Raw genomic sequence first — 15,439 nt, forward strand, 5'->3', positions numbered from 1 at the left:
CCGTAGTTTTTTTGGTACTGTTGAAATATAACCCAGTTTTTCTCAAAAGCTATGCGGGCTTTCAGAACGCATTACGGCTTATGTTAGCGATGTCGGGCAGAGTGTCCACCATAATATCGTGCCTAACTATAATAGCATTAGGGATTTTCGTGATGTATAATCTCGGAATAATAAACCAACAGGAACCGCCATTAACAGGCGTTCCCCTCTGCCAATAGTCGGCGGCCGCCGGTCAAGGAGGTTATATAAAACTAGTTGCCATACGTCATACGCCATTCAGCAAACGTCAGTCTAAGCGGAATATTAGGAGCAGAAAATGCCGAATTGTAGCGTTTTCTCCTGTAAAAACCGATCGGAAACATCTAGCGTACTTAAAAAACACGTTTCTTTTCATATGTAAGTACTATTACATCTAAATATTATGAAATAGTGCACTCATTTAGCAAAAAACTAAAAAACATTGTCAATCTGAAAGTGATACCACTTCATGGTACTAGATCTAATTTAGGGTAAAATTTAAAGAAGACTTTCTAAATATTCATTAGGTAAGTATACCTAACTTCTAATTTGCGTTGGTTATTGTTGTATAATTTAATTTATATAACACCTTATTTTTATATCAACATAATCCATTCAATGAAATAAATAGTATAAATCATAAATAACGTGATATTACCGATATAGGGTCATTGTGCTAGTTTCCGTCCATGCTCTAGTCTCTAGTTTTCGTCGACATGACAGATTAGCAAATAACATATTTGATATTTAATTTGCTACTTGCCAAATACATTTTTTATGTAGATAGATTTATTGTCTCGACATTAAGGATTGCATTAAGTCCAAATTTGTGCAGCAATGTAGATTTATATTCAATTTCGTCAAGTGGACGAAAACTAACGCACCTACCCTACTACTGTTTGAAAATTCATTTTTGTCTTAGTTTCTATCGTATATTTTTTATTTGACATGTCCAATGTTTGTATTGTAATTTATTTATTTTAAGGTATTTACTGCGGTCATTTTCCATAAATAGGCACTTTTAATTTATTACTCTGGTATCACTCTACCATAGTTAGTGATGGGGCACCATAAAAACCAATATCGATAAAATCTATATGAACATTATAAATATATTGTTTTTATGATTTATTTTTTTAGATTTCCAAAAGATGCAATACATTTTAAACATAAGTAGTTTTCAGCTTACCAAGCCATCGAAAACCTAAAAATATTGCAATATCAGTCACGTTTTAAATATCTAAGAACTGCATAAGTAAGTTTGTAATTCCATATAAATATATGCTATTACAAAGTTACTGATGCAGTTCCTACAAATAGTAGGTAAAGGTACACTACGATGTATGTACGATGTGAGTATGAATAAAGATGTGTTTAGCTATGATATGTGTATACATAGTATGGGTATGAGTACCCGAAAGAAGGACTGTCTACAAAAAGAGATGAGATCCCATCAAAAACATTACATGTAAAAAGGCGCAAGTCTCGCAACGCTTTTACTACAAAAAAGTTTTGAGATGTAATGTGAAACCAAGTCGGTTATTTTAATCAGTGCCAGGGGGTGTTAAAACCGTATCAATAAGATATCTTTAATTTGTAATACATATAATGACTTGGCAATCGCACATAATGTTCAATTAGAATTATTTTTAATAGGTGACGATGATCCTTTTGTCATTATGCAGCCGTGCGATGGCCAAGTCATTATACGTATTACAAATTAAAGATATCTTATTGATACGGTTTTAACACCCCCTGGCACTGATTAAAATAACCGACTTGGTTTCAAATTAGCATTACATCTCAAAACTTTTTTGTAGTAGAAGCGTTGCGAGACTTGCACCTTTTTACATGTAATGTTTTTGATGGTTATAATTGACTAAAGCAGACAGTTAAAATTCAGTCAATAAAATATCGACAATATTATCGACAAGTCCCTCGCACTTCTACGTTTACTTAGAACTGACATCATCTCGTTCACGGACAGGGTTGTCTGTGTTTGTTCTTGTATTTGTGTGAATATAGTTTATGCTAGTGTTTGTTAATTTTGTCGTGTGCGTGTGTAGCGACGCATGCAAAAAATGCATTAGTGTTTACATTATTTGTGTGCGTTCCTCGCCCCCCGCGCCGAAAACGGCAGAATTTTTCACATAGAAATTAGTGCGTGTCACCACTCCATATTGGATTATTACTCCGAGTGTATAATGAATTAATTACTATACTAAGAAATAAATAGTTTTATTGCAATCTATTAGGTAGCTCTTATTTACCTACATGCTCTGCAAATTTTCTCTCTAAAAATACACTTTCACGCAACGTTGTCTTTCCCTAAACTGAACCTCACAGATCCCAGTTCTAAATCGCTCGGGGAAGGAATTCGTCACGTCAAATTATACGAGAAGAATAAATCTGTGGCTGAGGCGGCAATATTCAATAACGCCGCCGTTTCATTACGAGAATGAGCGAATCCTTCGTTCGTGTGAATTCAGATGTGATTTCGCGGTTTGTTATTCGACGTTACGCTTAGAAGTTCAAACGAATCGTACGTCTTTAAGCATTCAGAGTTCTTAGTGGACGTCGATTGATTTAAAACAAGGTATTCATTGTCATTACTGGTTTCATCGTCTTAGGCCTCAATTTAACTATCTAAAAATTGTCTCAGTTGCCATAATTAAATATTATTGTAGTAGGTACCTAGTAGTAAGTAGACTAAATGTATTTTTTTTACTTATTCTCCCGTCACGATGTTCCTGGTCATGATGAGTATAATATTCTTCTATTGTAGGAAGAAGACCGCAATGGACATGAAGTTGAAATCGAGATAATTAATATTGCAACTCCAAAACTATGTTAGTAAAATACTAGTTACAAAGCAGAAAAGAAGTGACTTATAACAAATGTCATTGCAGTATTGCAAATGTTGCGAGGGCTCTCGTCCTCGACGTGCGGCACTGACTGCTATTGTTAGTGAAAAGAACGTCTTAAATTAATATATAAGTAGGCGTTAAGGTGAAAAAAAGTTTGCTTTTATGTTTTACACTACTAATCACTTTTTAGGGTTCCGTAGCCAAATGGCAAAAAACGGAACCCTTATAGATTCGTCATGTCTGTCTGTCTGTCCGTCTGTCCGTCCGTATGTCACAGTCACTTTTCTCCGAAACTCAACTATACTGTTGAAACTTGGTAAGTAGATGTATTCTGTGAACCGCATTAAGATTTTCACACAAAAATAGAAAAAAAACAATAAATTTTTGGGGTTCCCCATACTTAGAACTGAAACTCAAAATTTTTTTTTTCTTCAAACCCATACGTGTGGGGTATGGATAGGTCTTCAAAAATGATATTGAGGTTTCTAATATCATTTTCTTCTAAACTGAATAGTTTGCGCGAGAGACACTTCCAAAGTGGTACAATGTGTGTCCCCCCCCTGTAACTTCTAAAATAACAGAATGATAAAACTAAAAAAAATATATGATGTACATTACCATGTAAACTTCCACCGAAAATTGGTTTGAACGAGATCTAGTAAGTAGTTTTTTTTTAATACGTCATAAATCGCCTAAATACGGAACCCTTCATGGGCGAGTCCGACTCGCACTTGGCCGCTTTTTTCATCATTGCTTGGTTATTTTTTCATAGAGTTTATTTCACTCTTAAACACGACGAACGACGACGAACACTAGGTACGAGTATATCACAAGATTTTGAAAAACAGTCGACAAGTTATTAGTGTTTTTAAGTTAATCGCAACAAAAACACTATTTATAAACAAAATAAAGAAAGTTTACGAGCAGATATTTTTCATTGTGCAACAAATTTACATGAAGAAAACCTACAACTTCGTCAACCAAAAATTATGTGTCCTTGCTCCTACTCCCATATTGACACAGCCCTTGTACAGTTCAGACGACGTACGATCTAAAGCCAAACTTTAGCAATAACCAAGCATTTCTGAACAATCGATGTAGCTAATATTCGTTTATTTGTTTACCACTGCCTAACGGCAACTTGGGGCATTTGCAGGAAAAACAAATATTTGCCCGGAGGGTCTGCGTAATGAGAATTGCGCCCGCAGATTGATGGGGATTCGACTTTTTCATTATTTGAGGATAGTATGTGATCTGTGTTTTTACAATAAACATATAACACACAACAAACATACAACAAATAATTTGAATTGTTAACTGAATTTTCAAATTCGAGATCGAACGTTTTTTTGGGCTCACTTGACAACGAAAAGTGAATCATTGGTGATTTTGATGAGTCAGTACTTATGCTTACAGTAATAATTTAAATTCATTGTAGGTGTGGAAAAAAGAATAGGACGTAAATTTTCGAGCAGCCCCAGTGGTGAAGTAAGTACCTACTTATCTCCTTTTAAAATTACAGATACAGGAGGTTCAGAGGCAGATTTTTGATTTCAAAATTCGATGAATAAAAGTAAAACATATATAAACCAATACTATTTATTTTTATGAACAAAAGATAAATGAGGATTTCATTTTGAAACGACGTATGTTGAAATTAATGCAAAAGTTACACTTTGCGGTAATAAGTGAAAAGCCGTTGGTTAGATACGCCTTAAGGATGACTCACGTTAGACCGGACCGTGTCCGGGCCGGAGCTTACGACGCTTCGGAAAGCACCACGTGATCACCTGTCATCTATCATAGAAAAGTAAGCGCCGGAAGCCCCGGCCCGGACACGGCCCGGTCTAACGTGAGTCATTCTTTAAAAGCATATATTATGCACGTGTTACTCTCTGCTTAAGATCCATTGTAATTAATCAATTCGCAACATTCACGAAACTAAAAAACTCCAACTATGAAATGTTTTGTTCCGAGTGGTGAGTAAGGTTGCTTCAGCTTAAGCTATAACTCAAGTGAAGCGGGCAGATGATTTTTGTGGAAGAGAAATTTTGGACGATTCTGAACGTGAAGCGCCACCGTACACGAGTTAGAAATTAAACTTCCTAAAATAAGCTTGGGTTCCGTCCAGTATATAATAGTCTATGATGTCCCTGTTACGTAAGCTATTTTCTCTCACTGCTATGTTACAGGAACGTAGGTAGTCTTGGTGTTCATTCACATGATATTTCTTTTTAATTTACCACGTGTGGCTAAAAATTTCTCTCAAATTTTATCAACATATCTACAACAAAACCGCTGCCCATAAGGAGCCTCAAAGAAATAATGTAAAATGAAATAATACTTTTAGGTACCTATGTATTTCATTTGATCGCATCTATGTTTTAATATGTCGTCCTAAGGTCGTCCGTTTAAAATGAATACTCTAGCCAGCAAAAGCCCCATTCCCCGCCTGGCCAACAATGTAATATTATATATGTATTCATTGAAAATAAATTAAATAGTGCAGGAAATGATTAATTTATTACTTTATCAAAAACACCCATGGTAGACTGAATAGTTCTTTAAGTACCTGGTCCGTTTGTACCGAAGAAGTCGGTACGGTTTAGCTCTCCTTAAAAAGTGGGTACCTACCAAACATATTCAACAAATTCAATATAAGACTTAAGAGCTAAAAATCCAATATAGCCTGCCAAACTTCTAGGAAACTCGTGTTCCAGTTCGAAATGCGAACTAATACCGGTCTAACAACTTAAAGAATCAAATTAGAGGCTAACGCCTCACTCTCACGGAATCGATTCCATTCCGTTCGATTAGAAAAATGGAAATTTATCCCGTTCGCGTTCGAGAAAGTAATTTTCGATAAAACAATTTGTCGTTGGGGGTCGTTCCACACATCTGTGCCGTGATCCAGCCTTCAATTTTTCCGCTTGACTCAATTGTTTGTGTGCAGAATGGTTGTGTTTCTTGTACGGTAGTTTTATCAATGTCGTCATGACAAAGTTTTGTTTGACTGACTACACTATCACAAGACTTTGGAGTAGGAAACGCTGTTATTCCCTTCCAGGAAATCAGGAAAATAAGTTAATTTTACCTTACACCGAAATAAATGTTGTATATATACGAAGGAAAGTTAAAGATTAGTTACATTTGAAAAAAAAAGAACAACATTTTTCTCTTTGCTAATCAGGAAAATAAGTTAATTTTACCTTACACCGAAATAAATGTTGTATATATACGAAGGAAAGTTAAAGATTAGTTACATTTGAAAAAAAGAGCAACATTTTTCTCTTTGCTAATTTTTCAGGTAAACTTACTACTGTGCCTGAAATAGAAAAGATAAATGAAAGAACTTAAATAAAACAGTTAATTAGCCAACTCCGCGGGATGGGACATCGATCTTCAGGCAAAAGTAAAGAAAAAGTACGCTAAGACAGCTGGTCGGTGAAAAGTTGTAAAAGATTTGGCCAGCGTTGTGAGAATATCCTAAACTAGTATATTTTTAATATTTCTTTTATAAAATGTCTTCCTGATGACCTTTAAGATTAAAAATATAATCTTTAAATTGCTTCACTACCGAAGTTTGTTCTATTTTATAAGAGAATATTGAAGAAGTAGCAAACAATACGAGTATAGTGACCAATTTTCACCAACTTTAAGCACAACTTATTTGCGTTAGGTAGGTACTCAACATTTCTACTAATTGATATCAAATTAGATGATTGCGTCTTAACAATTTCCGAATTTAATTAAAATGCTTTCAACAAGTTTCAGTCAGTCTAGAGCCTTAAGAGAAAGGCTGTGATAAAAAGAGCAAGTTAATCGGAAAAGTTGAACGAGTCGTTGTCAACGGGTGCGCCGGTTGAGTGATTGGCCAAGTGAAGTTGGGCTCAGTCAGATTCAGTCGGACTACACGATTAATGTCGCAAGTGGAAAGCCATTATGTCGCGGGGTGAATGGATAACAGGAATCATGGGTCTGAAGGAGATTGACACGGTTACAGTTAATCTTTTTGTAACTGTGTAAGCAGCGTTTGCATTTTTTTTAAATCAAATGTAACTACAGCATGAGTAGGAAAATTTACTATGTGTACTCTATTAGCACGTAAAGGTTTATTATTTCATTGCCAAGACGTAGCGTGGAAAATAAGTAGGTACCATTAAATTAAATATAAACCTAATATGCTAATACAATATTAAAATTCAAGACAAAGTTAAAGCTGTAGCAGTGCCAAAATCCGATACTCCAGACAAGTGCAGGGTATCGTTTAAAAATTCAAGCTTTTCATCAAAAATGCAGCGTGATTTCACTCCCAATTAAACTCGTTATTTATGTATTCGGTAAAATTTAGCAGCGCGTTGTTTCAGTCATATTCTGGAATAAACCAAGCCATTTGGTTTAACTGTATTTATTTTTATCATATCAATAATGTGCTATTTGTGGAGCTTTTGCTGCAACAGATTGGATATGGATATGGATATGGACTACTTCAATTATAACTATAGAAAAAGATCTAATACCTAAATATCGTTAAAAGTAGAATTCTTTTTAGATTATATTTAACCTTTCCACTTTTTTCACTAGGTACCTATATAGTTATTTTCTCAATAAACCACGTAAAATATTTTAAAATTCGTTTATCTCGTACGGATTTCTAAACGTTTTGTTTTGTTTGAGGTCTGTTATGAAAGTTACATTAAAAAAGTTAGTGAGTCAGACCGAATGGAATCCAAGTATTTTGTTGTTTGAAATTCGAATAGGTTGAAATTACATTCTAATTTAAAGGTAATTTTGTGTCAGGCCTGTATCAAAATCAAATTTTGGGTACTGTTTCTAAGCTGCAAAGTACCTACGCTAGTTCCAGCAGCAGAAAAACTATTAAAAAAGACTTTGGTAAAAATAATATTTGTGGTTGTATTATATATAATATTTAAACCCATGGGCCATGAAAAATACTACCAATTTATATAACTACATCTTTTAAGAGATATAACCAAAAAAAAGCACATTATTATAGGTAATATTTTGATCAATGCGAAGATAAACTGCGCCTCGATTATTTGTGACTTTGTGACGGATATGTTACATCTTTTATCAGAATAATTCCGCGCGCAATATCGCATAAAAAATGTGAATTGGCAAAGGCGACTCATTTTTAATGGGTCGGGTAATACACTCGTACCGACTTTTTTATGAGTAGAGTTCTCGTAGTTCGTCTGTGGATTCGGAATATGTAGTATTGGCCCTTGTAGTTATTTAACGTAGGGAGTAGTTACTTGTAGGTAAAATGTTCGGCTGGTATGCATTTCACTTCACACGGAGGACTTGCGATACGGGGCAGAAATAGAAGCAGTGTATTTGTTATATCATATTGCGAGAAGTGTAGCAATTCTGGGTTAAGTAGTATCCTCTTGTGTCGTAAATATTTTGTTAATACTTATTTGAATTGTTCTTGAGGGTACTTTCAATGACCAATTTTAAGTAAAAGTATCGTTATTTATGGAATAAGAAGTAAAATTTCAGAATGGAAATTTTACAAAAAAATACATTTAAAACCTAACGTACAGTGAGCTGCGAAATTGCATGGAGAAATTATGAATGAATTCATTGATAAATTCGCCATGAACTTTTGCGCCATGGTACTAAAATAGTAAAATTAGTACAATAGGTATGCACGTAAGTACCTATCTAATTTGCTTTTAACTAAATAATGAGTTGCATTTATCAAATTTTGCTTGTGTAAATTTGTGTGTTACCATCGTGTAGTTAAAAATGAAGCAATGTAAATAGGTACATACACGAAACCCGAGAGAGAATCCACAGAATCCTGGCTGTGTCCTATTTAAAATAATAATTTGACGTACAAATTAAGCAATCTACATTCCAAACGCAGCCATAATTTGAAGCACACACAATTTTGCCGTTAGCAATTTGAAATGCAAATAGAATCTTATTTGTATTCAGTAAAAAAATTGCTTGTAGATTGCTAAGACGTACCATTTGTACTAATGAAATATTATTCAAGACAAGTATCAATAAGACGTTATGAAATTTATGTAAAATTTAATTTTAAATTATTTGTTCTCTATAAAATATTCATGGCGAACACTATATTATTTACTTTTTTGCATAAACCTAGTTTATGCATCGTCCTGTTAATATTAATGAAATTTAGATTTTTTAATTCAAAGTAGGCACTGTAATAACCAGCAGAACCAGTTTTTAAAATGAAATTTGCCGTTTAATATTTACCTATCTTGTTATAATTCCATGAGCCGACACGTACTACATGTCAAACAATAGCCACGTTCCAGAAATTTGCATAAAATTATACTTCAAAATGTATTGTACATTTATTTGCCGGTAATGGCCTCGGAGGTATTCATTCCCTACAAGCGCCGCCAACGATAACCAGGTTTGTGTGAAAAACGGTCCCATAGCGGACGTGAGTGCACAGTTTGGTATAATATCGATGATTTCAACTTTAACGATCCACTTGTCTCTCTGGTGCATTGTCTCCGAGCGACGATCGAAGTATGGACACGCTGGCTTAGATATCATTATTCTGTCATCAATTTAATCCAGGTACATGTAGATTTTTCTAAACTGCAATCATCGCGAGAGATAAAATGCTTGCAGTATTTTTTTACATTTCAATCAAAGAACCTTGCGTGCTATAATTTTATTTAAATAAGTATAATTTAATTTGGGTCCATATTGGGTCGCATAATAATTGATTGTCATAATGTAATGTTACGCATAAAACTCATTTCGCATAATTGTTATTGTGCAGAAACTAAATATAATTTCTGAAAAATTATAAAAGAAACCTAACCTAACCTACCCTGTTCTACACAACCTATGCAAACTATTTTCGACAATACTTTCTGTTTCAGCTGGAGAAAAATTATGCGAAAAGAGTTTTATGCGTAACATTGCATTATGACAATCAATTATTATGCGACGAGATACGACCCCAAATATTTATCATTCAAAATCACCACTTAAAAGTCAATTCTACAAGCTAACATGAGCAAACCACTTAAAATTTACATTCAATGAAATTACTTTGCCACTTTTGTAGATAAAATGTAACTTTTTGATTAGTTTTTGAAGAATAAAGAGAGCCTTTATGAGCTGATGTCTTGAAGTTTCCAATAATAATGATATCGTATGATTCCCTAAATTAAATGATAACAGTGGGACGTAAACCCATAGAAGCAAGCTAAATTATTATTCAAATATCAAATGTTAATTATTCATTTATTCGGTCTATATAATGTTATAAACTGGCATGCAACCTGAATATTATTTATATTATGCTTATTACAATACAATACAAATCCTCTTGATTGCACATCCTCAGAATAATAATATAATAAATTTACAAGATAACACACATAATTACATACATATAGACTGAGGTAAACAAAAGTCGTATAATTCTATCTATGTGTAAACACAATGAAGTTCTTAGGAACATTTTTTGTAATTAAAAGATCTCGTATGAGTCAAAGATTCGAAATAGGTTTTTATTTTATAAATCCACGTTAATATCTCCTGCTACACCGAGAGTTCGGTATAAAAATTGCTGGATTTCCATTCCAACGGGGATCACGAGTTTTTAGTTCTTGTTAGGTGCATACAGGGTTCACGATCTAAAATGAATTTCGCTATTATAGTCATGTATATACTACCGTAAAAAAACGTTTTTAGTAAAAAAAATCTAGTTAAATTAGTTATCCGTTGGTGAAAACGCGTTTTCACTGGTTGAAACTAGTTTACCGAAACGCATTCGTGAAACTAGTAATAACTGGGATTTATCTGTAAAAACTGGTTTTCGCAAAGTACTATACAAATTTAATATTCTTTATTGCTTACCAATATGAAAAAGAACATGACATACAAATTAACCATAACTTAAACTATGGTATATAACAGGCGGGCTTATCGCTAGATAACGATCTCTTCCAGACAACCCAAAGTACCTTGGTGGAAACAAGTTTTCATTAATTATTCAAAATTAAATTTAGTTAAAAGTAGTTTAAACTAGAGAAAACGCGTTTAAATTCCTGCTTTAAACAAGTTTTTGCGGTATTCTGCCAGAGTTCAAAGATAGGTGCGACGATGAGCGAAGCGTTGAACAGTGTGTTAGGTTGACCGTGAAGCCGAGCGAGCGAAGCGAGTGTGCCGCGTCTGCGGCCGGCGAGCGCCAGAACCGACATTATAACATTGATTTAGAAACAGAAAAAACCTTTACATGTGCTATGTGTACCTATATCGTTTTGTCAAAACTAGTTTTCACTGAAATCATTTTTTGAAATATTCGTCAAAACTAGTTTTCATCAAGGCATAGTTAGTATATGAGTATAAGTATGCGTTTTACGTCTACCCCATAAGTTGTCCAAGTTAAAATTGTTTCCTACACTAATAATTAATATATAACATTGATACTAATGCCGACATAAAATATTTGAATTGTGATGAAATATTTAAATTGGACGGCGATACTAAATAGAGGAAAATTTACTATTATTGCATATTCAAACGACAGATTTTTAGAACGTTAACGATTTGTGAAATAGTCTAATGGCATGCTATTATAATCTCCAATTAGTTCATTTCGCTTTTGATATACATTTGCCGTAACAAATCCCAGTGTGCCAAAACCTTTACCCGCACCATTCATACCGTGAATGGACATTTTAATTGACATGAATTGTATAAACGAACTACATCCAATAGGAATACAACATTCCAAACGATTCGAGACTCGGACTACGATATTAATAAAATTTTTGCCAGATTTTTGTATTTGTGGTTAAAACATTTGGTATATTTTCCGATTTATACTTCCCATGTATTTGTATTTAGCTACGCAAATACGAGCATCATTGAGACTGGTGTACGGTCGACTGGTATTTGAGTGGAACGAAACATTTTAGTGCACCATAAAAATTGCAATATATTGGCATTTTCAGTCTATTTACAAGTTTTGGTTCACTGGGCTGAAACTTTAATATTTGGGGAATACTTATTTGTATAGTAGACCGTCAATACTATATTTTGGCTGAAACATTTTGGGGTTCATAGATCAACAGAAACACAAAATATGCAAATTAAACGTTAATGGCGTTATTCATAAACGGCTGCTAACTTAATCAGTTGATGATCGTCGTTTGTCCCTATCTGTTATTATGTCATAGAGAGGGAGAAACGATGATCATCAGCTGATTAGCTTAGCAGACGTTTATGAATAAGGGGGTAAATGTTTACATATCACGTACCTACAAACCAAGTTTTGTACAAATATTTTTAATATCTAGTTAGCTATCAAAATAACCAGTTATCAGCCTATCATAGAAGTGAGTAAGAACCTAAGAATAAAAAGTCTTAAATTAATGTTTTTTTTACTAAAGTTTAGATCTACCCATGAGCTTTTCTACATCACAAAATTAAAAAATAGTTGATGACAAATAATCATAATAATATTTGTTACTACGAATAACTGATCTACATACTATAAGATGGTGAAAATAACCACACTTCCTACTTATATGTAACAATGGTGTAAGTAACACTTTGTTGGTAGTCTGTAACACCCATACGCGGCGTGATTCCACATTTTTTGAGCTATTTTCCACTAAGCGAGTTTCGATGGAACGGACCCCGACCTTTACGCAGCATATGGCGGGGTGGTTTTTACATTTTTTGTTATAAATTCGATTCTATGTTCCCGGTTACAAGATTTCACGGCGTGAATATGTTTGCACTACTTTACGCCGTTGGGGGAACTTTTGACGATCCATTTGCTGAGAAATGTGAAGTGAAATTTGGGATAGGTGAGATTTGAAGGCTATGCTTTTATAGCGTCACAACAATTGCGGTCTTAGCTTAGAGCGCGTAAAACGTTACACGACTACACGTAACAGAGGCTACAGAACCCGTACCATGAGTTACTGACAGTGTCAAAACTGACATTTACGCTATCGAGAACGTAATTTACTTTCTATACATCTCGTTTGCACAAATATGCGAGTACGAGCGAGATGTATAGAAAGTAAATTACGTTCTCGACGGCGTTTATGTCAGTGCCAAACTGATGGTAGCCGTACAGTACGAGTAGGTAAATAGAGACTTATCGGTGTTGTACCTACCTATAGAAGAATTTTAGTCTCTGTATAACGTCGAGTACTAATCATTTTTGTATATGGTGTTATTTATATTTCAGTTTTGCACCATTACAAAGTGAAATGCATTTTTGACCAAGCCAAAGTGAAGGTCTCCCTTTCAGCTTGAGCAAAAATGCTTTCTTGTTTAGTTTTTCTCTTTAAGGTACCTACAGGTCGCATTTTTCAACCGATTGTCATTATGACCTCCACTGATGACCAACTGCCAGACGCCTAGATCTAGCAATAAGGATAGTACCTATAACAAACTAACTATATAGAGCGGTTTCATTGCTCTCATTATCATATTATTTTACGGAGCTACCTCTACGTTTTATTGTTTCAGGTGAACGTACCGTGATGTATTGTTATTGTATAAAAAAATTGGCTGTGGAAATTTCATCGGTATTGATCTGATATTGATTTCATACTCACCTACATAAACTTTCACGAAACAAGATTTGTAACTCACTGATACACTTGCTTAGTTTGATCCCCATAAGGCTTCAGTGTAATCGCTAAATGATCCCTGGTCCCCTCTCTAGTATTAACAGCAATTATCCCAACAAGGCTTCGGATCAAATTTTCAAATTATTCTACGCCGTGAAATCACATTCATCAAAACTTGGAAATTAGCTCCCCTCCCTAATTAAACCTGTCGGTAGTTAACTTCGCCCTGGCATCCCCTGGGCACTTGAATCTTACGCAAATATTAGGTTTGAATAAAACTTTAATTATTATCAGGTTATTAGCAACTAATTTTATAATTTATTAAGCCTGTAAGATACTTTGAATGGGTGGAGTTAAATATGGAACGACTTTAATTAAGTTATATTTAGTTACCGAAATTTAGGTTTGATTGTTAACCTTTTAAACTAAGTGGGCATATATCAGTGATTACGTCTTTGGGTTACAAACTTACATATGTGTACCATATTTCAACTTAATTGGTCCAGTCGTTTCGGAGAAAATAGGCTGTTACAGACGGACAGACAGACAACAAAGGTCGGAGCGGATTGTGGCTCGCGAACGCGATTAGGTTACATTCGAATTGAGACTGCGCCAGCGTTACTGCTGCACTGTTGCACTGCATTTCTGCAGAAAATATCATTTTACATTCGACATATCCTGGAAAAGTGTCAGATTTTAATTATGTGATATGTCTCTTCCTACACCAATGAAGCCTGCTGCCTGAAGTCTGTCTCAATCTGAGTGTAACCTACAGATTTGTATGTGCAGGCGTCACCTGTATATCAATTTCGCATTTATGCAATAAACAATGTCAACAAATCAGGCGCTATACGTATTTCAGTGGCATGAAGCATGCTCGGATACGGAATCTCCAGGGAACGGTCAATATGATCGCCTGGCACGTGCTCGGCAATTGATACTGACCTCGTATATCGATACGTATGCTGCTAAGGTTGTCGTTACACCAGAGGGAATAATCTTACACGAATGATTTTATCATTTTATTTTAAACAAAAATATGGAGAGCTGCATCCAGGATATGTGGTGTGTGGTTATCTTGAAATTTAATGTTACAAAGGGAAATATTTTACGCGATCATAACAATTAACAATTATTCATTTCGATTACAGTAATTCGAATAACTCTTGACACCAAGATTTATTTCATTTGGTTATTATTGTAATTTAGCACTGGTAACCTTTTCGGTCATGTGAATCAATGAATGTAAATGAATGTGATATCTTACCAAAGTTTTTTTATTAAGTAGATATTTAATTTTATATATAACGTTTCTGCCTATTGAACGTGCATAAGATACCAATTAACTACAGTGAGTATTTTTAATCATATTAAATTATAATTTTGCGCATAAATAAACGACCATTGTTGTTAGCCCGCGATGCTAAATGCATTGCACAAATGTATCTCAAAAGCTTATTTTATTATATTCGCATAATTCGAAAGTGTGATGAGTAGTATTTATATTAATTATTAAATAAATTATTACTGAAAGTCGAGCCATCATCGCGATTTCAGGGATCACACAAGGAACCCGAATTGAGAACCCCCCTTCAAAATTGGATCTGGGTTTATTATGGATACGATCTGTCAGTGCCACTGATAATCTGACGATCACTGATCCATAACAAATCCAGATCAAATTAATTACCTGTTATTAGCATCAGAGTACGCCTGTACTGTTTAAAATTTCGTACTTACCTACCTTCTACTTAATATGACTTAAGTCGACGGCAATACCCAATTCGTCAATATTCCGCACACGTCAGCTCTATATCCCTTAAGAACAAAGTGCTACGGGCTGAAGTGGGAATCGACCGGCAATGCCGCAATAATCTTTATGCGCTACCGCTTTCGATTGGTAATTAAATATGACGAAAATTTTAATGGCGTGCA

This window comes from Cydia amplana, chromosome 2, assembly GCF_948474715.1.
Source record: "Cydia amplana chromosome 2, ilCydAmpl1.1, whole genome shotgun sequence".
Classification (NCBI taxonomy): domain Eukaryota; kingdom Metazoa; phylum Arthropoda; class Insecta; order Lepidoptera; family Tortricidae; genus Cydia; species Cydia amplana.